This window comes from Triturus cristatus, chromosome 3_1 (assembly GCF_964204655.1).
Source record: "Triturus cristatus chromosome 3_1, aTriCri1.1, whole genome shotgun sequence".
Taxonomy (NCBI): Eukaryota; Metazoa; Chordata; class Amphibia; order Caudata; family Salamandridae; genus Triturus; species Triturus cristatus.
In genome coordinates, this window is record NC_140583.1 from 804685584 (window position 1) to 804713519 (window position 27936).

The window sequence follows — 27936 nt, forward strand, 5'->3', positions numbered from 1 at the left end:
AGGATTACTTTAGAAGCCATCCCAGAGTCAATTGATGATCATCCAACTAACTTAAAAGTCATTTTCTAGGAGGCACAAGCCTATCTCAAAGACATTAAAATGCCCACATTACCACCAGAAGCGGTCAGCAAACTCGAAGCAGACCTCACGACAGAAGAACTACAGTTAGCAATTGAGTCCTTGCAGACGGGGAAGGCGATGGGGCCTAACGGCATACCTATCGAGCATTATAAGAGGTTGGCGGGAACACTCTCCCCCCACCTGTTAAAAATGTATACGGAAAGTTTAGATGTAGGAGAGCTCCCACGGGACCAACGAAAGGCCACCATAGTGGTTATTCCTAAACCTGGGAAACCGCCTGAGGACTACGCCTCATATCGCCCAATCTCGTTGATCAATGCCGAAGCGAAAATACTCGCCAAACTCTTGGCGACCCGCCTGACCCCGTATATGACGGCCCTAATACACCCAGATCAATCGGGATTTATGCCAGGTCGCAATACGGCTCTTAACCTGAGGCGCCTTCATGGGGTGATGGCCCGTACACCCTACATCCAAGAAGCGGCTGTTATTCTATCATTGGATGCCCGTATGGCATTTGATATGGTGGAATGGTCCTTCCTATTTGCGGTCCTTCGGCATCTGGGCTTCGGTCCTAAATTCTGTGCATGGGTGCACCTGTTATATTCGAAACCACTAGCACATGTTACCGCCAATGGTCACATGTCAGAGGACTTCCAGCTGCAACACGGTACTCGCCAGGGATGCCCCTTATCCCCCTTGTTATTCGCCCTTGTGTTGGAGCCGCTGGCAGCACTGATTAGGTGGGAACCGACTATCGGGGGACTCAGGTGGGCGGCGGGATGGGAGGACCGCATCTCCTTGTATGCAGACGACGTTCTGTTATAGCTAGCCTCCCCGAGGCGCTCCATTTTGGTGCTACTGAACGTCTGTGAAAATTATGGGAGAGTGTCTGGCTATACTATCAATTGGTCTAAATCGGTTCTGTTTGTGCTGTCTGGGCCGCCACCGTGCCTTCCTAAAGAATGTGATCTCCTGGTCACGATGGAGGGCTTCAAATACTTGGGCATCTATGTGACGCCTAGGTCTGAAGAATTAAAAAAAAAAAATTATTTCCCCCCTTAGACCGGCTAAAACGGGACCTGAAGCACTGGCATACACTGGCGCTGACGCTGTTGGGGAAGGCAGCACTCTTTAAAATGATGGCGCTCCCACGATTTCCCTATGCCCTAGAAAATACTGCATTTCCGGTTCCGGCGAGTTATTTTAAAATGATAGCGACTGAGGTGTCCAGTCTACTATGGGGAAACAGGCCAGTGCGTATTGCAATGAACAAACTGGTTAAGAGCTGCTATGATGGGGGTATAGTGCTGCCTAACATACAACTGTACTACTGGGCTGCAAAGTTGAAAATCATTAATCAATGGATTCACGCCCGCAGACCGACCCTGCATTTCAAGCGGACAGATATGTGCTAGGAGACGGTGGTGTCATGGCGGCCTTGTACAATCGAAAACGAGCTAGCTCACTGATTGGCCCCACGGCGCACACTGTGGACATATGGCACTCGGCACAGAAAAAAATGGGATGGCAGTGGGTGATCACACAGCTTACTCCACTCTGGGATACACGGCGGCTGGGGAGACTCAGAAAAAGCAAGGGATTCAATAACTGGGATGCAATAGGAATCTCAACGGTGGGTGACATGTGGGTGAAGGGCGGGGTGATTACGTTCGAGCGACTACAAGAACAATACGAGCTCGCACCCTCTGAACGGTTTAGGTATATGCAGATCAGACATGCGTTACACGCGGTTATACCGCCAAACACCCAATTACCAGAGGCATCTCCCTTAGAAGATAGGCTTCTAACTGATTACATGATGAAGAAGGCCACCTCTTTCACCTACCGTAAGTTAGTTAATAACCTGCCGGATCTAACGCGGGCACTGAAGGATAGATGGTCCGCCGAACTAGGGGAACTTGACAACACAGACTGGCAGGCGGCACTCTCGCCGCCGCGGGAAGTGGCGATACCCTCGAGATTACGACTAATACAACTGAAGATATTGCACCGTGTATACTACACTAGACTAACCCTGTATACGATAGGAAATGCCCTCCATCCATATTGCCTGAGGGAGTGCGGGGAGGAGGGCACGTTTTACCACACTCTATGGCAATGCCCGAAGATCATGATGTACTGGGTGGCAGTGATGAGGACCATTTCACAGACAGTAGAGGTGTTGGTGACACCAGAGCCTAAAAGATGCTTATTAAATATGTGGGTACCTAACGATCTAAATCACCCAGCACAGGATTGGGCAACTTTGGGTATGATGGTTGCCAGGAGGAATATAGCCAGATTGTGGGGGGCCAGATGCTTACCAACGATTGGTGACTGGTGTGGGGACATGGATGAAGCCATGGTGGCGGAGAAGGCTGTATATGTTCACCGGGGATGTTCTCAGAAGTGGGGGAGGGTGTGGGGAGCCTGGGATAAGTACAGAGGTTTTATCTGTGAACCACCGGAGGTGCCATGTGAGGAACATCTGAGCTGAAGGGGGAAGGAGCAGCAGCCGCATAAGAGGGAGGTCAGAAGGGAGCCAGCATGTAATGACTGTAATAACGACATGTACAATGATAATAACAAACTGTATTGACTGTAACAATGTATGCATAGGTATAAATGTGTTTTGCCCTATCGTTATTAAATAAATAAAAAGCTGTTAAAAAAAAAAAGTCATTTTCTCATCATCAGGCTCTTGAAGTCATCAGCAAAGCTTGGAATCTTGTCCTTGAGGATGGTTTTAAAATGAGTACCTGATTACTTTACAAAAAGTGGTTGTTCCTGATGACTTGAGGATGACAATCTGATTACCTCACAAGATGAGATTGTCCCTGATGATCTGAAGATGATTTGAAAATGATTTGTTGATTACTTTGAGCACTAACTTTTTGTCTTCATTTGAAATGTTTCCAAACAGGTAAAGAGAATTATTTCAGAATCGTATCTACCATTTTGGTTAGGATTGTGTTAGTAAAGTAGAACTTGTGCTGAATGATTTTAGAAATACTTGCAAAGTTATCCACAGTGGGAATTTTTTGTATTGTATGCTAAAGGAAAAAGTACTCTTGAAATGTTTGCGCGCTAGCAGATCACATGTGCCAGTCACGTGAAATACCTTACGGGGGTGGAGAGAATTGAGTTTCTTCAGGGATCTTTGTGTAACATTCAGCTTACAAATCCATCCCAGCATGATAGCTCAGTGACTTCAGTGCCTGTTTCATGCACAGTTCTGTAACCTGCACCCACAGGCTCCAACCACAGAAAGGTTGATCACAGACTTGCAGGTATCTGAGTTTTACCTTCAGGTCAGTCTCCCATCCCAATAAGCGCCATGGCTTGGATGGCTGTCTTAGAACTCTGTGTGTGAACTGCAAGCAGTAGGTTTCAATCATCATTAAGGGGTCAGTTCGCTCCACGAGGAGAGCTATTATTTTCCTACGAGAATGTGCGAACCCAGTTATAACATGTCTATGAATTCATCGTCTGCTGCAGATATCTGTAACCTGCAGATCACATCTTTAGAGTTGAGTGACAGAGCTGCATCTGCTGCGGGAACCAGCCGGTAATCTGCAGGGGAGTTTCTTTTACCATCGTGATGCATGTGTTAGGTCAGCACCCAGTACAGAAATCACTGTGCAAACTCCAGCCCCTGTCCTAATCCGGGTAAAATACTTCAGTCTTCAATTTACGCCCTGCAGAGAAGTAAAAAAGAAGCTGAATACACTCATGCCCAATAACAAAGGTCAGTTACTGAGGGTAAGAGGCAGTGATTTCCAACCCGCTCCAGGTGTCTGCCATCTGCCAGTGATTTCTCTGTATCTCTACTGCTTAACTTCCAGCGGAGCCGAGGATAGGCCCATGCCCTCTGAGTCAGAGCTTTGCCAGGGAACTAAAGACCGCACGACTTTTGGATCAACCGTGCATCAATCACGTCAGGATTCAAACTGAGGCCCCAGATTGCACACAAACACCCCGAGTCAGGAATTTCCTGTTGAATGTGACAGTGCTGCCCTAAACCTGCTCCCATGCCTGTCGTTAAGCAGTAGACATGTGATTGGGGCACGTGGAGGTATGATTGGCAGCTCTGCCGTGTTGCACCTGGTGTAATCAGCACAATCTCTGATCTTTTGTCCCACGTTCTGTTAATCCTCGATCGCATTTCCTGGTATATGGTAAAAACCAGTGCCCTTAGTGGGAACCATTGAATCTGCACAGAGCCAGACTGGCCATAGCGGGCACCGGGCGTTTCCCTTGTGGCCCGGAAGGGTGTGGGCCGGTTTAGTACCGGGGGTGGCTGTTTTTGCAGGAGTGCAGCAGCAGTGTTCCAGCCCTGGCAATTACACCACCCAATATAATTACACTCCACATAATACCACTCAATGCCGCATGATTCAACTCCACATAATTACACTCACCTCAACACCAGATAAATACACCCCACATAAACCACTCAATGCCACATAGCAACAATCCACAAAAATTCACTGCACACCATGGCACATAATTTCAATTAGCATAACTTCACTCAATGCCACCCGGTTCCACACCATGCATTTCAAAGCCACACATTTCAATTCCACACCAAATAATTTGACAGCAAACCATATATTTCTCCTCATCAACACAATTACACAACACACCACATACATTCAAACAACACCACATAATTCCACACCATGCCACAAAATTCAACAGCACACCACATAATTAAACTCCACTACATACCACTCCACAACACAAAATACCAATCCACATAATTCCACTCCACACTCACAACCACATAATTACTATCCACATATTTCCACTATACAAATCCACTCCACACCATTCCACGCTGCACAATTCCACAACTAACAATTCCAATTCAAACCACATATTCCACTTCGTACCACATACATCCACTCCACTCCATAACACATGGGTAAAAGACATTGGGTAAACGACATTGTTATTTTCAATGCCAATGTTTAGTTTTAGGCAGATACAACCCACATCCCACACAGCTCCTCTGATGTTCCCCTAATCACTAACCCCTGTTGCTGCTGCAGCTCCCGCGTTCTTCATGTAAATGTATGTGTCTTGTAAAGCGCACTGCTGCCCTGAGGCGTCGTGGCGCTGTAGACCGCTGGGGAACCCGTCCTGGCTATCCCTGTGAGATGGTCCCTCCTGGGTATCTCCAAGGTGAAACCAGGCATCCCCGGCGAATGTGGGGGGCCGTTGTGGAGATGAGGCAAGCTAATGCCCAGAGTTGCCGAGTGTGTTCCTGGTTAGAGTAGGTACCGAGGCGAGAATTATCGAGTCCGTTTTGACCCTGGTCCACAACCCTGCCGCGTCGGGAATTGAACCCTGGTCCCTGGCCGATTCTCTGCTTGCGGATCTGCCGCCTCTAACCAGTGAGCCACACCTCTCCACCTCTTCATAATTAAACTTTACAAACCCAACCGTTATCTATCCACCATGGCACATAATTTCCCTACACACAACCCCTCCACACCACACAATCCCACCCCACACAATTCCACAACTAACAAATCCAATCCAACCCACATAATTCCACTCCAAACCAAAACAAATGGGCAAAAGACATTGTCATTTACAGTGCCAATAGCTCTAACGCTCACAAATCCGAGACCTATTGCCATTTCCAATGCTTGTTTGACTTGAGATCGTTGTTGGTGCAGTGCTCTGCACTGGAAACAGTTCATAACTTCAACCTCTGGTTGTAGCCTGCTTTGAGAAAGCTACTCTGCATATGCTGCCAAGAAATCCTCAGACCAGGAACCCCTGCAGACACATGGCAGGATTCTGGTTGAGCAGTGAAAACTAAGCTAAAACCTCTTCTCAGATATTATCCCGAATCCACACTTCTCCAGTCGAGGCCGAGGGATAAACCTACAGCAACTCTAAATATATGGAGCTCTGGACCTGTCCCTGGGCTTCTTGCTCTCAGTGGCGCCCTCAGAACAGCAGAGCTGTTGCGGAGGATGGGACAGTTACTTTACTAATATATAACTCCAGCCCTAGAGTGTTTGGGCAAAGTTCCAACTTTACCCAAAATAGTTGAGTAGGTGTATTTGCTACTTCAAGCTCGGGTCCAGGAATATATTGTGGAAAGTAAAAGATTTCCCACATAACACAAAACGGGGTTGAAATGTTGTCAATTCGCATCTCACCACAACTGCGGTGGCTGCTGCTAAAACAGTGGCCTGGCAAGAGCGCCAAGGGCCCTAATGCAAGCGAGGAAATTGCGTCCAATGCCTTGGCGTGGTATTAAAAAACCAATTACCAACAATCACCACTTATACCTGGGCGCCGGTGCCACTGCACCTGCTGCACCTTTGATAGCCGCGCCCTCTGCTGCTATTGGGAAAAACCTAGTGCCATGCTGAGAATGCAGGCTGTTCCATTTCCCGAGTTTATTAATGCTGCCATGAGGAGGACACTCAGACATGGAGACTGCGACACATCATGTGCCGACTGTGCAAGATTTGGTGCAACGGGCGCTGTGGAGCCCTCTGCTGGCCATAACTGAGGCAGCAACTGCTGCTTTTTAGGTCTCGGCTGCGAAGGCTGCGCTTGCGCAGTCTCGCTCCGAGATTTAATGACTCTGAGAAGAGGGGCTTGCACCCGCCCCTCTTCTCCCCTGTTCTCCATTGGCTGGCCTAGTAAATGCTGGCCAGCCATTGGAGAAGAGGTCCCGTCACTCCAATCATGCCCCGTCCTTTTCGGATCGGGGGGCGTGTTTTTTAAAGAAAGTCTCATTCTCTCCTCCAGCCAATGGCTGGAGGAGAGAAAAGACAAACACGCCCCCGAATCCGAAAACGACGCTGCGTTTCTCCGAGGCATATTTGCTCTGCCTCGGAGAAAGGCGGCGGTGTTCCTGGCGTCCTCTCCCCCTGCTGTTGGCTCCACACATGAAAATAGATTAATTACGCAAATCTTACCTGCACTCAAACGCGCGCTTGCAACTCCGAGGAGGTTCATTTTGCCCAGGTAAGTGAAGCGCACGCCACGGACTGCTTTCTACGAATTGGCCAGCACCCTGAAATGGAAACCATTTCAAGCTCAACACGTAAGCCTGGGCGGAATGAAAATCCACATCTGCGGATTCATCAGAAACTTTCCCATGTAAATAACTGATGTTACTATGACCCAGTATGACCCAGTATGTGGTACTCAACTAACCAACTTCGAAAGGCTAGAATGCTCATTTTGTCTTGCTGGGATTCGAACCTGTGACCCACAGATCACTGCATTCAATTGCTAGTGCCCATTGTTGAGATCACTTGTTGAGATCACTTGAGCCATCCAGGAAGCACTGACGAAAATCTTTGCTTTTGAAGCAGGCAATTAGTTACCAACCAACCAATTCCTAGGCAAATCCAGTCAATAACAAAGGCTAGTAACTGGCCCCAATCATCGACAGTTAGCGTTCGTCTGTAACAGACAGACCTGCAGTACTTCTGGAACACAAGCCAATAATGAGTTTCACAGAATCATTATGGGAACATTTGAGACTCCAACTTAAGGAAAGCCCGTAAATCATTCTCCCGGGGGAGCAACAACCCTCCCGGGGGAGCAACAACCCTCTTTCCAGCTAAACTTATCTTCAGACCTGTGAGCAGGATGCGTGCAACAGGACAGGGCTGGTCACGTCATGCTGGCTACCGTGGTCATCTCGGCCTCAAAAATGGACTTTTTAACGGCAATTTATTTTACTATTAATGGTTTATGGTTAGTGACAGCTTCACGTTCCCGTGTTTTTCTACGTGTACAGTGAGGGTGTCCCTTGTTTGTAAGCACGCCTTCCGTCTTCCGGTGTCAGTGAGTGACATGGCGTCAGACTGGAATGTAAGCAGGCAGGCCTCTTCATGTTGACAAGGACCGCTCGCATTGCCATTACCGTGCCGGCCAAAGTAATTGCCCTTCTATGTGCGACAGGGAAAAGCGCCAGGCATTTCTAATCTTTCTAAAAAAAATAAAAAAACAAGGAATGTTCTAACAGTTTGTGGCTCAATGACGCATTTTAGCAAGACCAAGTTCACAAGGGCCCACTCTACAAAGAGCCATATATTTCAGCCTGGCAGGAGTTGTGTGTGTTAAAGTGTTTGCATATGTCCCCTTTGGCCTGCAGCAACAGGGGGCACTTTTACAACTTGTTATGCCTGAGAAGGTATGCATAAAACGTGCAGACAAGCCCCCTCCAGCCCCGCGCCATACTGAAGACATTACAGCGTTGTTGCGTCTTTGGCCCAAACACAAACAGAATTCGCACGTTTGAAGTTCCCGTCCCAAACAATATATATCGAGCTGGAGTCTCACTTCCTTCTAGGGGTTTTGCCTCCCAAGTGCGTGTGGTGTTTAAAAAAATCATTAAATTATTTCATTGAAGCACAAACTTCAGCCAAAGCAAAGCGTCTGCTGTATATATGTCACCAACCCCGCCGTCTGAGTGTCAGGCAGAGTGAGCTGAAACCACGAAAAACAAGAGCATGGCTGCATATTGTACAGATCATACCGAACATACAGGCGCAGGCATGAACCGGGACATGCGTGTGTTTTACACACGCACTCAAGTACCTCTGACGTGATGAACATGACTACATATGACACGGATCCCTGGTGTGGAAGCGATCACTTATGGGTATTGATATTACACACCTCAGAACCGCTCACCCTACAACACGTGCAGAAGAAACAGGGGCCTAGCTGCATATGACATCCACCAAACAGTACTGTGTAATGGTAAACAGGATAATGGCTCCACACGTAGACAGAGCAGACACATGACTCAGGATGCGCACAGTGAAGAACAGGGGCACATCCGAGTAAAACACAGGAAGTCCCTGTGCTTTTTAGGGTTACTGGATGACTCTGTCCTACGGGGCATTGCTTTTCGAGTCCTGCGCGTTCCTTATGCAAATTGTTGCCTTTGGCTGTACTATTCAAATGTCTTTAATTGGGCGGAAAATAAACGACAGCTCCCATAATGCACCGATCTGCTCAAATTATGGCCCGAAGAGGAAACAAGGTGTCCCGGTGACATGGGATTCTCTAGTAACAACACCAGGGGTGCACATTCCATAGGCGCACCAGGATCTATTTCCCCACACCAAGAGGGCGGCAGGCATATTGAACAGGGTCACCCCATTATGGCCCCTTTCTTCCACCTAGAAGCCTCGCCAAATTGTTTAGGCGGCTGGCTAACCCCTTCTAAAAATGCATGTAACATTAACTTTATGCAACGAAAAAATATACCGACTGTACTCACCTCCTGCAGCCGGAGGCAGTCAGGAACCCCTTGGCAAGCTGTCGGCTCTGACTGCCTGCTTAGTTGGGGGGTTGCTTTTCAGAGCCGTGCCCCTCCCACCCGGTGTACTTTCAACTAATGGGACACAGGAGGCTTCGGGGAGGGCAGGACCATTCATGGCGCTTGGTCTGGTATGTGAGCTGTGGACACACGCGCGCGAGGCAGGCCAGCAAGGGCCGGGGAGGTGGGTTAAACACCGCACACCATTATTGAACACGTGCTAAGGATCGCATTCGGCGTCACCGACCTGAGGCGTTTACTAAAACGAATTAATTCACCCATTCATAGCCCAATTAAAGAAAAATGTAACGTGCGGCAACATTTATTTAGTCATATAGACATTACCCAAAGGTTCGAGCGCTTTATGATGAAACAGAGATCGTTAGACCACCTTTTTGACCTGTCACTGGGCAGGGAATACTCCTGAAGTACACGACAAAATAAACAACTCAGCCAAAGACTCTCCACTAAACATCCGCAGACTGTTCCTATTAGTATATAGGGCTGCACCGAAGCACCGTGAGTCCTAAAAATCCCTAATAATGCAATTGGAACTGTTTACATGCACTCTGTGTTTGTCGGTGGCTTTGTGTGTGTGGCTCTGTGTGTGGGTGCAAATGCAATAGGTCTCGCATTTGAGATACATTAAGCTATTGACACTGTAAATAACAATGGCGTTTCTTTAAATGTTTTAAAAATAAAAACATAAACAAAATTAATGTCATGAGCAGTGCCAATAGCTCTAACTTTAACAATGCCGAGACCATTGCATTGTAAATGCTTGTTCGTTCCTGCCGTGGAGGTCACAGGCATCCGCCTCAGATCAAAGTACGTGCTTTAGTACTCGGGGCTGTGCCAGTGAATCTGCCACGTGGCATGCACCACCAGGGGCCGATGTCCCTGGCTGAACTGGTCCTGGCATCTTCCTCTGTTCTGGTCCAGTTTGTTGGCAAAAACCTTCTGCAATGTCAGGTGTTTTCTGCTTTAGCCTCACGCCACCCCTCAAGGCTGCAGGCAGTGCTTCATTCCCATGTTATTTTTCATTATTTTCGAGTTTTATGAAAGCGCAGGCGAGGCCCAATGGCAGTGAAGACTTTACAATTCAGGCGCACGTTACCAGAGTTAAGGTAAAGCGATACCTGTTCATGTGACAAAAGGAAATTGCGGCTACACAACACATGATAACTGATAGGCGCTCCAAGCAAGGGACTGTGACAAAGTGTACGTGAATGAAGGGAGTCAAAGCAGGTAATACAATTATTATTTGCCAGATGCCCACAGATATGGAAGCCTGGTCTAAGCGCGTGAGGGGGGGGGGGGGAGATAATTATGACGCCACGGTTAAAGGGTAGAGTGGCTAACCAAGAAATGCTAGAAAATAAGGCTCAAATGCAGCGCCTTGATAAATGAGGATTTAGAGCGCTATATACGTTTCTTTTTCATTTAATTTCAGGCAGAAGCTACAAGATTGAAAACGAGGAGCGATAAGAGGGGTATATAATTAAAGAGAGCCAGGCGAGCCAGATATTGATTAGAGAACCAGGGGGCATATTAGCAAGGGCATTTACGCCGCTTTAGCGGCACTTTCTGCCGCTAAAGCGGCGATATTATTATCGCCCAATTAACAAACTGTCGCTAACAGCTGTTAGCGACAGCTTTCCGGTGACAGTGACCGTTTCCCTTGCCACTTCGCATGTCAGCGATATTTATCGCTAATGACATGCAAAGTAGGCGTGCCCCACGAAAACAACAGGAATCCACTCGCAAACACACCTACCTCCTATCAGCAATGCGGCCCTGGGACCCGGTTAGCGACGATGAAAGTCGCGCTAACCGCGGCTCTCACAGGTTTTTTACACCTGTTCAAAACTTGACTTGTCCATTCAACTCAATGAGGGGGTGGATTGCGTGGCTGAGACCACCATAGCCTATCAGCAACCACCCCCCTAACGCTGGGTTATTATCGCTGTAATTCATGCGATAATCCCGCTTTTCGCTGGATTTTTTATCGCCGTGGAGATAGCCGTTGCTAATAACGTGCTATCTCGGCGATGGAATCCAGCGATGAAAAAATACTCGCTAAGCGCGCTTTGCGATATTTATCGCAAAGCGTTGCTAATATGCCCCCAGGTTACTGATTCGAAGAGTTGCAAGAGAGGTGGTGGTAACCAGGACCTTGAGTGTGGGGGTAGGAGGGGGGTTCCTAATTCTGCCCCGAGCAAGAACAATGACATAGAACAAGATCTCTAGTCATCAGGGCCAGCCTCTTTGCAGCCAGAGACTTCCAAAGACGGGCATCCGGGAGCAAATGGGTTAATTGGTGTTAGGATAGATGATTAGGTTTCTACTTGATTAATGTTGTTGATTTTCACTAGATTTGCAAGTTTATTAGCAGTTCCTACACATGTATATGGTGCAGTGTTGAAGCAAGGACCGCTATAAACAAATTAATTAATCAATTTGTGGGAGTCGAGGGTCAAAATATCTATCTATCTATCTATCTATCTATCTATCTATCTATCTATCTATCTATCTATCTATCTATCTATCTATCTATCTATCTATCTATCTCTCTATCTATCTAGCTATCTCTCTATCTCTCTATCTCTCTCTATCTCTCCATCTAGATATATAGATAGATAGATAGATAGATAGATAGATAGATAGATAGATAGATAGATAGATAGAGAGAGAGATAGAGAGATAGATAGAGAGATAGAGAGATAGATCGATAGACAGATATATAGATAGATAGAGAGATAGAGAGAGATAGAGTGATAGAGAGAGAGATAGATAGATAGACTATCTATCTATCTATCTATCTACCTATCTATCTATCTATCTATCTATCTATCTATCTATCTATCTATCTATCTATCTATCTATCTATCTATCTATCTATCTATCTATCTATCTATCTATCTATCTATCTATCTATCTATCTATCTATCTATCTATCTATCTATCTGTCTATCTGTCTATCTGTCTATCTATCTATCTATCTATCTATCTATCTCTATCTCTCTCTATCTATCTCTCTATCTCTCTATCTCTCTCTCTATCTCTCTATCTATCTATCGATATCTCTATCGATCTATCTAGCTCAGCAAGATGACTCAGTGAATTGATGCTCACCATCAAAAGTTTGGTAAGGGGGACTCATCCTTCCATGTTATCAGGGTCAGTAAATACACTAGCATTAAACTGGGTGGTGTTTCAATTACTTACTGGTAATCTAATTATTCTGATTCAGAGACCTACCCGGCCCAGTCCTTAACACTGAGGCGGCTCCGCCTTTGATAGGTTTTTAACATGCTCGTGAATACTGATCTGCGCTGATTGCAGCTTTTTTCTATTTCTATATCAACCCACTATAAATGCTCCTCCCCCACCTGGCCTCCTGTACTGGCCAGGGGCAATTTGTTGGAGGTGTAAATGGGAGGAAGGGCTGTGGACTGGACGAGGAAGACTATGAATCAGGGTAATAAAGATTATTGGTAAGTAATTGAGATCTTACCCCTTCATCCTAGTCCTCCTCATCGCAGTCCTTAACATTGAGGATGGGGCAAGTAAGAAAAAACATTGCACCGTGACCAAATGATGCTTAAAGAAGTTTAGTGGATCAACAATTACTTCATTGCTAGTTTAAAACAGTGGTACGAAAAGAGACTTCTTTAGAACCTGCCAAATGCAGTCCATAGTGTTTCGGCAAAAGTATACTGGGAGGACTATGCACTGTTCGACAAATCTCCTGACTTAAGGCTCCACCCACTTCTACCCAAGAAGCTGCTACAGCTCTGGTAGAACTGCTCTGAATGTTTGAAGGAATAGCTTCCCCATGAGATTTATAGGCTTGGGATATAGCTTGGAGTACCCATCTGCTCAGTGTTTGAGTGGAAGCCTATTTAGGTCGAGCCTGGGTAATGCATGCGCTGCTCTGCGAGACATGCTGTATTCGAGTATGGACTTGAAGATCTGCCCACTCTGCGCGCATATTTTTTATTGGCTTGTGCCCCTGTCCTTTGTAAATGCTGGCTTCTGATTCGTTAATAGGCTTGTTAGTCCCGCCTGAGTACCACCTTATCTTCATTTGTAACCTCGCATGAGGACTGGCCCTTTTACTTCTGTTGTTACACGGTATGTCTTATTTGGTCTGTGAGCACTATTTTCTTTAATGCATTTCTCCTACTGCAGTCATGACATGCTTTCCTGCAATATTCAGCGCGCCGTGCACACTTTCACTTTCCAAGCAGCCCGGAACAATGGGGAACGCTTCTTTGAAATGAAATAGGTCTCGCATTTACAAGAGTTTGAGCTAGCTGCATTGTAAATGACAATGCCTTTTATTTATGTGTTAATTATCAAAACAGATAAATAAAAGGCAGTGTAATTTACAATCCCAATAGCTTAAACTCTCGCAAATGCAAGACCTATTGCATTGCAAATGCTTGTTACCCTTGGTATCCGATACATGTGGCACAAAGAGAGAATCGGAAGTCCTACATTCTCCTGTTCTAGCCATATAAATAGATAAAGCCCTCTTGGCATCTAAAGTGGAAGGAACGACAGTGTCATCTTACGAATGAAAAACTGGAACACAACTTCCTGGGCCAAATGGAAAAATGAGTTAATCTTAGGAATAAATCTAGAATCTAACTTCAATACCACCCAATCGAGGAAGAATTTCAAATAAGGAAAAGATGATAACAGTGCCCCCAAGCAGAGGTGATTGCTACAATAAAGGCCGTCTTAGAAGACAACCATGCTGGAGAGGATGTCTTGAGAGGTTCAAAAGGATGTAACTGGAGTCCTTGTAACCTATGGACAGATCCCAAGAAGGAACTGAATTAGACTGTTGGCCATTTAAGTCTGAAATTCTTTAAAAGTTCAGTGACCAAAATGGAAATTCTGGAAGACTCCTCTTTGAATTTTATTACTTTAATGACCACCCACTGGGAAGACAGTGTAGATGGAGATAAACTTTTAAAAAAATCATCCTGTAAAAAATCGAAAATTTGAAAATGGTCAGTTTTCAAAGGATCAGTGCCCTTTAGATGAGCACCACTTCACAAAGGAGTTCTAGTCTTCCTGTGCAATGCTAAGGTTGATGGCTAACATGATTCCTGATTCTCAAGAGCAACTGCCCTCGGACATCCCATCTGTACCAACCCTACCCTTTCAACTTCTAAGCCGTCAACCGGAGGTGCTCAAGCTGAGCCAAGTAAGGCAATGGAAACTGGAGGGGTGATGGTTGAATGACAAGGTGAAGAAACTCCCCTCTGGCCAGATCCATGGGAAAACAAAACCATGGGTGACGTGGTCAAAAAGGAACTGTTAGTATCACAGTTTTCCTCTCTTCCTGAATCTTCTGACGCACTTTTGTCAGCAGCAGACTGGACTACGGCAACGCATTCTACGCAGGAATCCCAGCCAAACACCAACGGCGGCTACAACGCATCCAAAACGCCTCCGCCCGACTGATCGTCAACGGCCCCCGCCGCAGCCACATCACCCCCCTCCTGAGGGTCATGCACTGGCTCCCCATCAACAAGAGGATCACCTTCAAGCTCCTCACCCACGCACACAAAGCACTCCACAACGCCGGACCAGCCTCCCTGAACAGCAGACCCAGCTTCTACACCCCCACCCGCCAGCTCTGCTCCGCAAGCCTCGCCCTTCCAGATGTCCCCCGCATCCAATGTACGACCGCCGGCGGCAGATCCTTCTCTTACCTCGCCGCCAAAACCTGGAACACCCACCCAACCCACCTACGACAGACCCAAGACCTACTCGCCTTCAGAAGACTCCTCAAGACCTGGCTCTTCGAGCAGTAGCGGCACCCCCCCGCCCCCCACCCACCACCCCTCAGCACCTTGAGACCCTCACAGGTAAGTAGTGCGCTTTACAAGTACATTGATTGACTGATTGATTGACTTTCGGGAGGAGGGGAATTGGTGAGAATGTTTACAGGATTCCCTGAGGAGATGAAATTGAGAGAGCATCCTGTAGAAAATACTACTTTGTTCACTACTTGTTCCAGTGTTACAATGACAAACTGGTGACCACGTTGCCTGTCTGCTGTGTCTCTTGTGCTTCATTCAAGGTAGTCCCTTTCTATACCTAGGCCAGTGTAATTGCTGTAATTAGTATAGACATTTATGAACAACCACTATGTAGACCATGGTCATTCATCTCAACGGACTTTTTGAGAAATGTGCTACAAATGTTGCATCTTATAATGCATATTGACGTTGCAGGATTTTAAAACCACAGAGTTTATATTTTAGTGGATTTCACTGAATATGTGACGTTGCAACGCGGTACGTTACATCGCAGGCATTACAACGCAAGTCATTACAACGACTTGCACTGGATGGCACTATACACTAAATAGTATGATTTACTATTCCAACTCCAGCCTATGTAACAGTAGGTAAGGTGTTGGAATAGTAAATCATACTATTTAGTGTAAAGCGCCATCCAGTGCAAGTCGTTGTAACGACTTGCGTTGTAATGACTGCTATGTAAACGTACCGCGGTGTAACGACCACGTTGTAAAGGTCATTCGCCGATTTCACCATTTGTGCTGGAGGCTCTAGAACAGAGGTGAAACCATGGTTGTTGTAATTATAACATATGCTATAAAGAGACACCATATTTTTCAGGGCATTGCCCATCGGCCATGTATTCTATCAGTGGCGGCTGGTGATTCCTGATAGCGATGAGGCGTAATACTTGCCACATGTTCACAAAGGCACCCGAGGCAAATTTAGTTATGCCTCAGGTGCCCTCACACACAAATTTACCCACACACTCACACTCACTGTTTCTCACTCACAAACACATTTACACAATCTCACAATCACTGACCCTCACTAATAACTACTGGTGCACAGGGATTCTGGTTTGAACTCCTGGGGTACAGGTGTTCTGTTTTAATTGTTCAGCTGGAGCAGTTGCACCATGGCCTCTGTGCCATGGCGCAACTGCTGCACGATTGGGAACGCCCCTGATTCACTCCCACTCCCTCCCGTAATCTCCCCCTCACACACTTATTTTAAATCACTCAGACAGCTTTACTCATTCCCTCACTTTCCCTTAGTCATGCTCACTCTCACTCACTCATTGATTCTCATTGTTTCATTCTGTCTCAATCACTTCCAAACACACTTTCACTCAATCATACACAGTTCTTTTTTCCACTTGCCCTTCTTCCTTTGCTAGAAATGCAAAGGCTCTTTAGCAGCAGTTGAGCAGGAATCCATTGCTGGACATAGGACCCACAAGCCACGATTCCAGACGAATAGCCAGACAGGGCAGCAAGGCCGGGTTTCAGCGGAAGACGCACCTCAAGCCCTCTTCCAGCTTCTTGTTAGACTGGAAGCACAGTCCTATCAGAAGCTGGGTCAATGATGGGAGTCCTGCCCCTGCTGCTCTGTTTGGCTCCTCATTGGCCTCAGGGATGCACTGCTGTGCACCCTGACAGCCCCATTTTAGCAGATAAACTGTGCTGCATGAGGCATGCGCAGTAAGTCTGCTAAATAAAATGGATAGTATACCTGTGTGTGGGGATCGTAGTTGAACTACGACCCTCAAGCGCGCAATCCAGACATCTATCTGCAGAGTGCTGTGTTTTTAAAGAACACTATGTAGCTGGGTCGTCACTCAGCACTCTTTCTCCTCCTGTCATCAGGACCCTGGTGGAGAGGCCAAGAGGGATGGCCCGAACACTGCAGAGTTCACGTAAACATGAAAGTTGTGTTTGTATGAGCACTGCTAAACTGATACAAGAGAAATAAAATAATTGAGCAGTGGCTCCTGAGCTTGCAGGTGGTAAGGCTATGCCCGGGGAACCTGAAAGGGATCCAGTCCTGCATTGTACCTGTTCTGGAGCTTGAAGGAACACTGGTGTCCTTTGCTTGCTAGAACACCACTCAGAGCAAACTTATTTCAAAGCAACTACCTTTTTTGCTGGTTCTCTAAGCCTTGTGTTTTCTTTGTGGATGTTGTCACCTCATATGAGAATTGCTCAATGTAGGGTGCTAGCAAAAACTATTCTTATTTTGATATACAATATTGCAGATTCCTGGCAAAGTAATCAGTGACGTCTGGCACAGATCGGGGAAGGCAGGGGGAGGAGGTAAAAAAAAAGAAAATTACGCTTACCTCCTCGCCACGCCTCTCCTCGTCATCCCTACGCTCCGGCTGGAACAGGAAGCACCCAGGCTCCCCTAAGCCAATCACAACGCTGCTATGCAGCATTGTGATTGGTCTGAGCGCCATGGTTCGGCGCTCAGACACGGACTGGGAGCCTGTGCATGTTCTCCACCCAGGCTGTAATGCGGCCTGGGTGGAGAACGCATAAATTGCGCATGACTGTTTGGCTGGCCCAAGACTGCCGGCCAAACATTCATACGCACCGACAGAGTGCCCGCCACTCCTCCCCCTGCTCCGCTGTCAGCAGAACAGCCCCCCAGCCTGGAAAGCTGCCGGAGCAGGAAAAAATCAAATGATAAGAACACTGAGTTATCATTTTATTTTTCAATTATTTACACTGCTAGAAAGCAGTGGGGTGACGTTCCTCCGCCTTAATGGAGGAGCCGTCACTGAGAGTAATTAACAGTAATCAACTGATCGGCACCAACTTATTTAATCTCAGGGGGAATAGAAGATGCATTAGGAATAGAACATGCCAGTCATACATCACAAAATCAGGCATGTAACCCAATAAGCTCAATTTTGTGAGACCTAAACATATGTGTGACCTCAAAGAAGCTTATGTTGCAACGTCCCAATGAACAGACTGAAAAGTTCATTTTGGTCATCAGTCAGACTGCAGTGTCCTTCTGAAGATGCAATTAAAAACATTTTATGAGCTCATTGTCATTTCACAGAAGGAATTCTTCGACAATTGGCAGAAGGGTCCTCAGCTAGAAATAACTTTGTGAAATCTGCTTCTAAGGTGTTTTGGATTGATTCCCCTTTTAAAGATCTATAAGTAACATATAAACATTGTCAAATCAACTAAACCATGTGTGCTGTAATCATATACGATTTGACCAATGTCTAAAATGCATCATTCATCAGTCTATTGTCTTCCATAACTTCTAAAGTTAGTTCAGCCCCATGTCTTGAAGTGTTAGCCCCATCTCGATTGGCTGACCTGTTCACCCCCTACAACCCTCCCTCAAGTTCAGGTCTAGTTGTGCCCTCGGTGACATCATTTACTCAGGGGCATAGCCTGGTCAGTAACATTGTATAGAATCACGCTGGCTTACAATGTTAAAATCCATTATACCACCACATATCTGTATGGAGGCCCTCCCTCTGGTGGATGGGGTGGAGGGGTAGATTGACACAAAGGACTACCTTTTGACGGGCCATCCTTCTTTGACAAGTGGCCTCATTGAGTGGGTCCCAAAGATGGAACGACTTAGGGATATCCACGCTGGGCGATGTCATGAGAGGCATTGTTTTAAAATCGTTTCAGGAGATCTTCGAGAGCCACCAGAGTTTAGCACGCTAGAGGGCAAACTGTCAATTGGAAACTCAGGTACTCACAATATTGCACAAATCTACCAGTCATTGAACACAAATAGTTCCACTGCAGTACCTGCCCTTGGGGCGACATGGCAGAGTGACATAGATGATGATGAAGAAGAGTATTGGACAGAAGCCCTAGGGGCCCCCTGCGGAGCAGCTATTCCCTCACGCCTCCGCTTGATTCAATTTCAATATTTGCACAGAGTTTACTATATCAGACACCGTTTGTGGCGCATGGGTGTGGTTAAATCCACCATTTGTCTTCGATACGGGATAGGAGAGGGCACCCTCCTAAACACACTGTGGAGTTGCTTGAAATCGAAGCGCTTCTGGCAGGGGGTGGCATCTTGCCTTGTGGAGGTCCCACTAGATCCTCCTCCATATAACAGAGGGAATGGGAGGGAACCGTTAAAAAAAAACACCTGTTATTTCTGGGGTTCATGGTGGCAAAGAGGGGCATAGCCAGAATGTAGAAAGGGGACTCCTCACCCTAAATAGGGGCATGGAAGAGAGGGATGGACCATTGTATGGGTCTAGAGATTGCTGGGTTTCAGGCTAGGGGCTGTCCACAAAAGCACTAGAAGATATGATGGCGCTGGGACGATTATAGAGGAATAGTTCTGGCCCCAACGCATACTGTCGAGCCCAGCTAGATATTGAAATACAAACGTACGTTTGTTACAACATGAGGGAACAGGGAGGGATCCAAGAATGTACTTGCACGAAGGCTCTATCGGGGGCATGTTGGGTTTTCAGGGTGGCTGGGGAATGACTCTGCCAGTTTTTTGCATCACTTTTGTTCATGGGTATTCACCCTACAATTTCTCATGTATATATGTGGGCTGCCCTGGTCTTGCTATATTGCCAAAACCCAATAAAATGTTTAATGAAAAGAAATCCATTATACAACTAGCAGGGTGCATGAGAGGGGCTAAAGGGGCAGTGGCAAGGGGGACAAATGCAGATTGGTAGACGGACTAAGTGAGACAAAACACAATATTTTGTAAAATAACTAACAATACTGATGACTTTCAAAACAGAGAGGGAGAGAGTGTGCGTGTGTTTTTGTCTGTGAGTATAAAAACATTCCTGGTGGAATTCGACTAATACCTCACCATGCCCAACTAAAACACCTGTACCCAACTATTTACTAGAAAAGACATTTATCTGTGGGGTGCAGCACCCCAAACACCCTCCTCCTGGAAGTTACGCCCCTGCATTTTACTGCAGAGCAATAACACTTGGTTTTAAATCCCAACTTCTTCTCCTGAACACTTTGTGGGTTCCTGGACCAATCAATTGATAGCTTCCCGGGTTGGAAGTGCTCAGAAACAGGATAATTAATGACTGGGGCTGCAAATTCCTGCCACTCATTGCTTTACATGGAAATATGGGAGTGCTGGCACTCACTGTGCAGAGTACCTGTGTGCTCCTGAGAAGTGCAGGCACTCTCCCATTAACTGTATTGTAAAATTGCTGAGAAGTGCAGGTGCTCAGTACCAGAGAGTAACTGCCCACTGAAAGCACTGGTACCAGTTGAATGTACAGCAGAAACTGGAAGGAGGGGTGCTGATGACACCCTCCTCTGCTTGAGCACCTGGTGTGTTTAGCAACTTACCTCTAGGAGCAGCACTCCTGATTTTTAGTTTCTTCTTTTGAGCCTCCTAAAAACCTAACTTGTAGATTGAATTTCAAAGAGGACTCACCCATTTTTAGGTCTCGCCTAGGCAGCACATGCTCTGTCTCTTAGAGACATGCTGCGCCTCCCATCTTTTTTACATTAGTTGCAGTTAGTGCCCTTCAAAAATTACTGCTTTTGTTTGGTGAATATGCTTAATTAGCCCCGCCTTTTGGTGTTTCAGACTCTCCCAGGAGCCTACCCCTGTTACGTGATGTTACTCTTTTTGTTTTTTATGTTACTTTGTGCACGCAATCTTCGTTTTTTTGTTTGCCTCTGCTCGTATTTTTGGATTGTAGTTATTTTGGGCTTTCCGACTCAAATGCGTTTATCTGGTGGCGTTTGTACTCTATAAACACACGTTATGTTTCTTTCGTTTTCATTCCTTGGCTTGTGTTTTAGGACTGTATTTACTTAAACGTGCTTATCTGGTGGCATTTGTACTTTATAAACACACAGTATGTTTCTTTTGTTTTCGTTCCTCAGCTTGTGTTTTAGGACTGTTTTTTGGGGGGCTTGTTTTGTTTTCTTAAACATGTACGGTAATTGTTTCTTGTTATCTTTTTTTGCCTCGGCTCATTTTTAACAAACTTTATTTATTTAGTTATTTTGGGCTTTCCACCTAAAACACGCTTATCTGGTGGCATTTGTACTGTATAAACACAAAATAAGTTCCTCTGCTTGTGTTTTAACCCTTTGGGTGCTCATGACAGAATGGTTCCGTCATGAGCACCGGTGCTCCTGTGCTCATGACAGAACCATTCCATCGTGAGAACAGGGGCACTAAATCCCTCTGCTGCAGACAGCTAAGGGATTTCCTTTTTTAGGTCGAGCCTAGCGCAGCACGCATGCGCCGCACTATGGGAGGCTTATTGTGAGCACTCAAAACTTCTCCGTGTGGGTATAACTCCTCCCACACATTGGATTGGCCTTTGCGTGTGTCTTTCAGTAATGAAAGCACGCAAATGGCCAAAGGCGGGTGCATGTCCCACCTCTTCTTCAAATGTGCACTCCTATGGCGTTTTGCTCTCGGGACCGAGCATCGGTGTGCAAGGGTGGCAGCTGCATTCCTGGTGGGTCAGGTTACACAGCAATGCACCGTGCTTTTGCTTTTTCTTGTTTTCCTATTTGCACCCACTGTGTATGGCTTCTGCCCATAACACAAGTGCTCGTGTTTCCAGTTGCTACATTCCTGTTTATTTTTGTTTGGTTTCTGCCCGTAACATGAGTGCTCTTTTCCGACGCTCTGTTCGTGTTTATCGTCACATTTCATTTGTTGTGATAGATGTTGCTCCGAGCTCCGTTCCTATCTTTGAGCACTTCACCTATGCGCTAGTGTTTGCTCTGTTTTCTTTCTGCTGAGGCGGACTTTACACACTTGGCAAAATGAAAAGTTTTTTATGCGCTCCCACACGCACAAACATTGTTGGGTTTTTTTAATCGAACGCTCAAAAATGCCTTCAGATGGTCTGACACTAAGTGTGTTTTATTTATCTGTGTCTATTTCTGCTTAACGCTCCGTTCTTGTTTATCATCACATTTGTTGTGATAGATGTCGCCCTGAGCGCCGTTCCTGTCTTTGAGCACTTCACCCATGCGCTAGTGTTTGCTCTGTTTTCTTTCTGCTGAGGAGGACTTTACACACTTGGCAAAATGGAATGTTTTTTATGTGCTCCAGCATGCACAATCATTGTTTTTCTTTTTTTTTAAATCGAACGTTCAAACATGCCATCAGATGGCCTGACACTAAGTGAGTTTTATTTATCTGTGTCTATTTCTGTTTATTTATACGAGCACCAATTCCAACGTGGGTTATATAAGATGACATAATTTTGTTGTGACATTTCTGGAAAAGTATGTGAAATTGTGTTAGGGAATCTCTGGTGTAAAAAGGTTATGGGCAGGACTGTGGTTCGAGCAGAAAAGCTCTATCAAGCGTGGCAGAAAATTAAGTGTATGTGAAAACACAGGGTGCATGTTCTCTTGCGTGGACACATTGACATCACGCCATACCTTCTATGGTCATTAAGAGTTTTAAGAGATCCTAAATATGATGAGATTTGTTCTATGTCCACCAGTTTTCCATTTCTGGACTTTCATTTACAGATAGTTTTACAATATATTTTTTATCATGTGTTGCTCCAATTGGCTCAATTACAATGCATGAAGACTACAATCCACAGACTGCACAGGTTTGTCAAATCAAAATCCAGCAATGGATCAGTGATGTCCCAATGACATTGAGCCAACCTGTCACCCTACTCCTGCTTCCTTGGTTTAATATTACATGTTTTATCATCTTTACTTCGTAGTTGCACAACCTGAAAACTATGTTAGACAGTTATGCCGTCAATGAAATCTTAAAACTCTGTGGCTAAGAAAGTTAAATCCGGTTTCTTCACTACCCGCCTGCTGGGGGAAGGGGCAGCGTAGTTCAGATAGAACGGGGAAGAGGTGTAACAATGACAGAGTTGTGTGGCGTTTTATTACTATGTATATATCAGCAGTGCCCTCTATCAGGCCTTCCCACGTGCACCATCGCAGATCTCATATCTTGCTACTGCAGGCCTTCTTACTTGCCATACTTTATGAATTAAGGTTTATTGTCTCTATAATGTGCTGCACGGCTAAACACTTATGCAGTCCCAAAGGTGAGACCTATTGGATATGCCAATGCTTGTCTTTTATTGGCCTCTGGAGGTTGGGGAAGAGCTTCTTGGGTGGGGAGGGGGAGGGGGGCAGAAAGCCCACTAAGCACCAGGGATTTTTTTGATTTAATATACGTAGGGGTGGGGCTGCCCAGAACGGGCTTCTGTTCTTCTTTTATTCTCAAAATAGTCTTCCACTGGAGTGGAAGACTATTTTGAGAGTAAACAGTATTAAACCATGTATCCTGCAGATGGTGACATCTTATCATCTGTAAACAGGATGAAATCGCCCTCCTAATTTAATTTGTTTTGTTCATTGAGGTCATATTTTACCAGCACTAAATACTGGTGAGGAGTTGGATCTCAATGGAAAGAATTAAACTGTAAGTTCAACTCAATGAGTCTGCATCTAGGCACTGGGGTTTGGGTTTGGGTTGGACAGGCCACACTGGGTGTGTGTTTATCCGATCTCCTGATGCAGCTTTAAAGCGCTACTTGAATGAATGAAGGACAGGCATTTATGGACCACACGGTGACCCTATTAAGGGTGTCATTGTGTTAGAAGGGCCCTCAGATGGCTAATGTGTGAGAACAGCCATAGTTTTTTGTTCATTGGAAGAAGTAAAGCTAATAATACTTGAAAGACTGTAAGGGAGGGAATTCCAGCGCTTAACATTGAGGAACGAAAATGATTCCCTGCCTGTCACTGGTCGAAGTGGATAGGACCTAGTGGGAACAATGTTCCCAATCTTTTTACTTTTACAGCAACTGTTCCCCTACTTTTTCTTAAAAACCCCATGTTCCTAACTGGTTAAGATTAACCTTGAACTGTCTCTGAAAGGTAAAGGAGGTGGTGTCCTGTAATGTGCAGCCAAATGAAAGGCAATAAAGAGAAACAGTGGTCCCTCTAGTGGGAAGTGGGAACCTCCACTTCCTTGGAGAAAAATATTTCGACCATCAAAAGATTGGTACCATTTCTAAACAAGATAGTTTTGTTCAATAGTAGAAAAAATCATTGAATTTATATATTCTAGTCAAATTGAAAGTAAAAAGGTGATCCCAAACGATGCGATAGCTCAGTGCAAGTGAAATAGGTCAGTGTAAAGTGCGCTGATGCTATACAATCAATGTACATAAATAGTGACTGATCAAGAATGCAAAAGTGGGTAGTACACACTTTGACAGAGTGAAATGCTCCAGAATCAAATAAAACAGTACACTATCACTGTGTCAACGTTTCGGCCCTATGCATACAATTTAGACAGGGTCATCTTCAGGACGCAGGTTTGGAAAGCACCTATGGAGGAGAAAACACGTGTCAATGGGTCTGCCTGCATTGACCAAAAATTCTGAATTCATACATTTTATTCGTGAGGTTGCAATTAACCTTCCCAATTGGTAGGATGATTATGGAAATGCTTCCGAGGGGTACTGAGGCATAGGGCGGCACAGGAGTTGCAGGGAATAAATCCCAATCTGGGGTAAGAAGACAATAATGTTACGTTCTGTGAGTTTATGTGTCTACACTCAAGTCTATGAAGAAGATTCCCCGGGCTGGGTAACTAACCTATGGTGTTTGGTACCCAGTAAGAACATGTGTGTAACAATATGGGATTCTGGGTTGGAGCCGTTCCATATGCCGCTAAAAGTCCTCTGGGAATAGGTTTCTCTAATGAATAAAGAAAGTAAAATAAAATTTAAAAAAACACCTCCCTGAAGAAATTTTTCAAGTGGTTTAGGACTTGTAAGGAAAATCACCGACGGAAGTAAAATGAGATAAGGGCAACCTGTGACACAAAGTTGCCTCAAAGCGCTGTACTGGATTGTCCCTGAATGTAATAAAATATTGGAGAGAGCAGCACGTGTTTTAAAAAACATGAAACGGGGGTCAGAAGGATCTCTGAAAGAGCGTTATGTGACTACCAGCAAAGGTGAACAAAACACTAAAAAAGGAAGGAATCATTCAACTACTAAAATTAAAACAATATGCTGGTATAAATCATTTGTTACAATGGGGAAATACATCTAAAAACCGGTAGGAAAACGCACCCATAACGATTGCTTGTGTTCAGCCTAGATTAACCTAAAAAAACACAAACACAACTGTAGGCAAGAGGCTACATGTTACTATGAGCCTACTGCCATCTAGTGGCTGTAAGAGACCATGGTTTGACTGTGAGACAAATCTAATGCTCTGTGCCCACACGTCTGGCTTCTGGGATGGGGGGTTTTATGCAGGAGCAGTGCACGTGCTCCTTTAATTAGGGATAATTGAAGGAAGCCGTGTGGGGTGAGAATCCTTGTTTCAGCCGGGCGCAAAGAAGCTAAATACGTGTGGAGGGAGGTTCGAGTCCCAGACATCTGATTCTGGGCAAATCACCTAAACTCCCCATGCCTAGAAATGAAAGTGCCCGTCTGTAATGCAACCGGTGCTCATGTAAAGCGCTCTGATACCTCTGAGTTTGCGCTGTATAAAAACTGCAACAACACAAATTTGCAGGAGTGCTCGAATGTTAACACGTGCCATGAAGGAAGACAGTTATGAGCACATTGTAGTTCGTAGGCAAGTGGAACCACAATGAAAAGTAAAGGCAGCCTGCCTGGTATGGTTAAACTTAGAAAAAGTGTGTGGGATGATGATTTGAGTCGAGTAAAGTACTTTGCATTTAAAAAAAATGTAGTTGCGCACTTTACATAATTAACAATTGAAGGCTAATTAGCACGGGCAGTCAAATGCTTGATCGTGCCATGGAGAAAAACAAAAGCGCATTGTAGTGTGTAGTCATGTGGAACTACAATTAAAAGTTAAGGCAGCTTCTTAGGATTGTGACGTTGGTACAAATGAATTTAAGATACTATGTGGCTAATAGAGATTTATGCATATTTCTAAATATTTGACTTAACGGCCTCAACCTGTGTGTCTGTCCGTGGGAGACAGTGTGTCACAAATGTAATGCGGCGTCATGGCAATGCAGCAGGTCAAGAAAAGACTGAGAAAACATTGGGAAAAAGTGTTCAACCTGGTGTCCTCACGGGTGAATATGACTTCGTTGTGAAATGTGTTTCAAGGGCGATTTAGGTAACGCATTGCGTGTGAGCGTATATTCTCACCAACAGATGAAACAAAGTGCAATGCAGGCAATGCATAGTTGAAAGACACAGCCACGGGCCTATGGATGGCTGGCATACATTGTGAGCACATGAGGTAGGGTGCCCAGGTGCCCCGGATTTGCCAGGACGGTCGCCGTTTTTCACTCGCGCAATAAACAGACCACGCTGATGTCTTAAGCGTTAAAGGCCATTTATTAGGACCAGGCTGCACAACATAATCAATAACCAAATAACAATTAACCAATTACAAACCCCAACATCAACTCTTCATCCATACACTCCCTTCGCCACTCCAAACTCACCTCTCCTTCCAGTCCATGACCCATCCGTTCTTCATCCATTTCTTCAGATCACTCCTAGCATCCTCCCCGGTATCACCTGGCATTACACTCATGCCTCCAGCCCCCATCATTCACTCTCCCCCCCTGAGGGATGGGTGCGCCCGCTATTGACTCCCCCACCCCTCCCAAGTACCGCCAACAAGGGCACCCCCTTTAGGGCGGTTACCTGCCCCCCCCCGCGTCAAACTGTGCATCTTTTGCCCAAAACCACTCATGCATTCCTGTGACACCAAATAGCCTCGTTCCACAACTTGCTGACCACATCTCTCATCTCCATCATGTAGTATGCGTTCCCCAATCTCGAAAGATGCACACCGTCATCCCTGAACAGTAGTGGTTCCTCCAGTCGCAGTCCAGTATGAGCAATCACTTTGATGTCCTTTTCCCCACAAAAAAGCCTCATTGCTCTGTTTAGCTTTCTTCGTGCCTTTTCAACAGCCCCATGCTTTATTGCCCCCCTCCAAACTCTCCGAGGAACAAATTCCGTCCATGCAATGCAAGTCCCAGCCAGTCTTTGTTTCAACACCTCCAAGTCTCTTTGCATCAGCTGTAAGAGCGCCAAACCCGTTACCCAAATTAAATCGTTCTCACCCAAATGTATTATTAACAGATCAGGGCAGCCTTTTTGGGGGACCATCTTCGCGAGCCAGGGCAATAGTGCCACCGATTGCATCCCCGCTTTCCCCCACCAATGCACCTCATTACTTTGTCCTTTGAGTCCCAGGTTACGGCTGTACACCTGTTGCTCTGCATACTTGGAGGCCCAGTGCACAAACGAATGCCCCACGATCCATGTGACCGTCTTGGCCCCCGGGTCACCCATGCAACCTACGATGAGAAAAAGGCATTCATCCTGAAACGCTTCACCCCAATCCCCCCACCCCCCGGCAAACAACGCGCCAGGCCAAGCACCTTTATTTAGGGACATACCGCTCACAACACTTAGATTTCCACCTCCCAATCTGCCGAATCCTATCCCAAGACCATCCCAGCCGTGCTGCCGCTGTCGCCGCCCCAATGCGTCCCAAAGCCCGCGGGTTCAGACCCAACCTCTTCAATGCCATGCGCAGAACCACCAACAACTGTGCCGCCGTCACCCTTGCCCCAGACGCGTGACAAAAGATCTCTCCACTCGTGACCCTTGTGGTCAATAGAAAGTTCTGCCATTCAGCCACCGGGCATACACCCCCGCAACCAGTCTCACACAACCAAACC

At 45.9% G+C, this 27936-nt stretch overlaps 1 protein-coding gene across 2 annotated transcripts in view; it reads right to left on the bottom strand.

Moving 5' to 3' along the window:
• LOC146861075 (UDP-glucuronosyltransferase 1A1-like) overlaps positions 1-27936 on the bottom strand; it is a 444482-nt gene that overhangs the window by 303683 nt on the left and 112863 nt on the right. The window lies entirely within an intron of this gene.